Consider the following 4,596-nt stretch of genomic DNA (forward strand, 5'->3'; position numbering starts at 1 on the left):
AATGCGACATAATATCTACTTTAAGAACTAAAAATATTCCGCTTTGAAATTTAGGAATCAAATTGAAAATTTGACTGCAGTTGAAGGGTGCAAAGTGAAATTAATTCAGTTTTGTTTATTCTTTTGCTGCCATATTTGCCCCATTTTTCCTTTTGGAAAACTCTCAATAATTTAAAGTTTTCAGGAGAATTGGCATTCTGGGCTTCCTTTTTAATTAATACCAATTGTTTCCAATCGTCAAATTTGCATTCTCAAGCCACGCATCAAAGTCAATCAAAGCTTATGCTGGTGTTTATAATGTGCATTTGTCGTAGTATATAATTGATGAGCACCAAAACAAAATCCATCTTGCAAATTGAGGTTCTCAAAATTTATTTCTTAGAAAAATCTTGTTCTAAAACTTCTGGCTAACCTATCACCTTGCTTGAATTGAAATACAAATAATAAATGGTGTGTCTTTTCGTCGAATCTCAGCTAAACGATCCATAACCCTTTTATGTTTGGAAGAAATGGATATATGACAAGAACATATTGTATAGTTCGTAAAACAGGAACTGAAAATGAAATTCCCTTAGACCTTGATAATGCAATCTAGTACAAATAAGTCAAATAACTTTAAAAGAAAATTTGGGGGAGGGTTGGGTTGGATGGTAGGGGGAGGAAGTGTATACAAGAGGTCTCGGGTTCGAGTCCTCCTGCTTACACTAAAAAAAAAAAAAAACTTTAAAAGAAAATCTAAATCCGTACCTAGCATGAATATAATATGGAGAATACACTTCAGAAAGTAAGGGTTTTCATAGTTTTATATGCCACCAAATTCTACAGTAGCAGAATCACATACTTGTTTTTATTTTCTTTGTAACCACTTATACATGGAAATTATTTACCTTACAAAAATTTACTCCATGTGGGGGTTTTTACCTTTCTAGTGCAGGAAAACATGAAGAATCATGTTAGCTTTTGCATATGGAATTGAATAATTTTGGTGGGGTAACAATGCCCCTAGAAGTACTAAACAACCTCTTCCAAAAAATAGGTCAAACAACCACTTTCGTTAATTAATTCTGATCATTAACCTTTAGACAGAATAAAGAGGAGAGAAAAGTTGATTGCAATCAGAAAAAAGATTTCCCAAGTTTGTGGCTACCAGAGAATATCCAGCAGGTTGAAACTTGAAACTCGAAACTGCTTAAACTTCAGTAGGCAGTATATTACTCTGGTCAACTGGCTTTTTCAAACAAAAATACTTTTTTTCTCAAGCTTTTTTTGACACAAAAACATAAAAGCAAAAAGGGCATCAATGGACAGAGGAATCAAGCACAGCTATTCGACATAAAGTTTTAGGTTAGATCTCTAATTAATTCTATAACTGACTAAAAGTAAGGCAAGGTGAAGAGAACTAAAATTTAAAACGTCCAAGCCACATGTTTACCACATCCACCTTCAGCACATAAATGTTGTTACGACATATTTCAGTATCGTAGGTTTAGCTTCTTGAGCCCCTTTTGACATTTATAGAAGACAGATGATCTAATTACACCATATATCATATGCTAACCAATTTGATAACTTCATTTACTCTCTCTATCTCTCTCTGTGTATATATATATGTATATTGTGGATATAGTTATTAATTCATGATCTGACATATATAACACGGGACCTTCATTCTCGAGTCTGCGAGAATTTTTATGAAAGCCTTTCAGTGACATCTCTTCCATGGGAGTTTGATTTATTATCCCTCTCGAAAACAAAGATTTGAAGTAGTTTATAACTTATTGATCAGTACATGATGAATGATAGTTCTCTTTTCTAGTCTAATTCAATTACTCATCAAGAAAGTACACTTTAGTGTAACATTAGCTAGTCACTTTTTCTTACATTTTTGAATTCCTGAGACATTTTTCTTTCCACCGTTCACATTAGTATGAAAGTCAAATTTGTTACTTTTCTTGGGTGTGAATTGCTTCGAGCCTTTCAACGAATTGCAATCCTTTCTAATATGTGTAGTTCTTGGTATGAGTAAACAACACATCAGTCCTACTGTATATGCCCCTTGCCAAATGTGATGGCCTACACTAGCATATTATTTTATGGTAGTAGCTTTTCTTTGAGCTTTTGTGTTGATATAGATGGAAAAGAATTTCCACCATGGCTGGTGAAGATTTTCAGCAAAGTCTGCTCTGACCATGATTACGATATTATTGAACCTAATGGCTACTGGTCACTGCAATTCCTTACACTTGGGAAGAAATTGTCCCTTGCAATTGTAGTTTTTGTGCAACAATCATGAGGATACAAACAGACAGATATGTAGGACAAATAGTTGAAAGCAGGAAAATGTAGAGCTTCTGCTTGCAATCATGGTCAGATAGAGTAAAAAAAAAGTATCATTTTCTCCACTTAAGAAAGTAAAAATGCCTTCTAAGCAAGCTTGTTTAAGTGATCATACTCTCACTGTTTATCTGAATCTAGTTAAGCATGTTTGCTACTTAATTCTCCATTACGTGTTGTGTAAAATGAGCATGCGCAAAATGATTCTCCTGGAAAATCAAGGGGAAATCTTAGTACAAAAACACGATCAGTTTAGCTTTTAAAGAGTCAAAGAAAAGCTCTACAAATTAAGCTTCAAGTTCACATTCAGCATATACATCGCACATGAAAAGCGAAAAGAAATGTAGAGAGAAAAAAAAAACAGAAAGGAAATATCTACTGCTCAGATTTCAAAAATGCTGATGCTTGAATTTTAGAATGCTCAAGTGGGGAAAGTTTTGCAATCTACAATCACCAGTGAAGAAAGGAGAGACCTGGCTGCAGGCATTTAGATGCTATTATTGGTTTCAAGCAGTATTGAACAAAATCAAAACGAACTCAATCGGATACAAGACATGAATCTATGTCCCAGGAAAGCTGTTCAAGAGATGTTATACATTCCAAACTGCAGTATATCAGTCTCATACATTAACTCCATAATAAACTATTTATTTCCTCATCAAAACAGCTACTATAATTCTTCAAGTTACAAATCTGAAACCTTGAAACTAACCTAGTCAATGGAAAAACAGAAGATCAAGAACAAGACAACACCCTATTGCATAAACTGAAAGGGAAAAAATTACAAGGAAGAAAACAATGCAATTATTTATAGTAGTATATCTGAAATCGGACCAGGAGCGCTTGATTCCCCATTAAAGAAACTCACAGGAGTATCATGGCTGTTCTTCTCTTCAAATTTGATCCATCAGAAGAAGAAGGCTACAATAGCTTCCAAATTTTTCCAAGTAACCCTGGTGAATATTCTGGACTCGGAACCCTGGTGAATATGCTGGACTTGGAACCTGAAACCATTGAATATCCTCATATTTGGTGCTGTAACCACTGTTCTGAATAAGGAAATCAACCAATACTTATCTGAAGTCGGTTACAAAATGGACACTGCATTTATAAACAAGACTGTAGGGGGGTTGTGGGCTAGGGCACTTGTAAAATTGCAGAGCACGCATACTGTAGATATATTTATCTTATATTCCCGCATGCATCTGGGACTCCCTTTAAGGCACTAGTTACTTTTCCACAAGACAGTGAAAGAAAGGTGGGGGGACGGTTTATGTGGGTTTTTTTGGGGACGCATTTCTTTTTCCTTGCTAAGTATAAAAGGCTAGCTTGCTTGGTTGGTGCCCTAAAGCTGGGGCTCTTTTTTAAAGTATGTTCTCTAAAAAGGGTCTTTGTGTATTTGATGTTTGAAAATTTTGGCTCTTTTTTGCTTCCTTTTAAAGTCTTTCTTGCAAAGGAGTAGAAGAAATATTGGACAGCTTTGCATAAAGGAAATGTTGCATTGGACAAACTTTGAGCTATTATAAGATATATAATCTTTGACTTCTTTTGTACTTAATTTTAGGCTTTGGACCTTAGAGTCTACATGGTCTTATAATTTAGGCTATGATATTCCATGCACATGGAAGAAATGTGCATAAAGGTGGCTAGATAGTGAATTTTGATTTGTTTTTCAAGTACGTTTGATTTTATAAGAGCTTAAGCATGTTCTTGGTCTTCAACATCTATTCTTGGGATAAATCGGAGATGATGTTCTTTAAGGTACTTTAGGAAGAAGTAAAAAATGTACCATGTTGTTATGGTACCAATTTTATTCTGTGGCTTTGGGTGTTGAACTTCATATTCCCCTCTCAAAATCCAATTTGTGATTAGCTGTAATCATTGTATGATCTTATTGTAAGTTTGTAACCACTGAATTAATTATGTGGAATGAGTAAATAATAAGTTAATAACTAACTAGCACTCTTTTATACTAGCTGTGATTTTGTTTACCTTCATCCTCTTCCCTACTGCTTTCTAATTGATATAGGTTTATCTTCATCCTCTTCCCTACTGCTTTCTAATTTAAAAGTGGTCAGATTTTGATATAGGCTGGCATGTAGCCAAGTTAGATGTCGGCTTTACAGACATATGATGTCAAGAACCAAGAATGTCAGTATACTTAACAAGCCCCAAAAAAAATGTAAACAGTATATTCTTCGTATCAAATCAAGGTCAGCCATTAGGGGCCAAAAACATCGAAAGAGTATTGAGTAATCAAAG

The sequence above is a fragment of the Coffea eugenioides genome, chromosome 4 (genome assembly GCF_003713205.1).
Source record: "Coffea eugenioides isolate CCC68of chromosome 4, Ceug_1.0, whole genome shotgun sequence".
Lineage (NCBI taxonomy): Eukaryota > Viridiplantae > Streptophyta > Magnoliopsida > Gentianales > Rubiaceae > Coffea > Coffea eugenioides.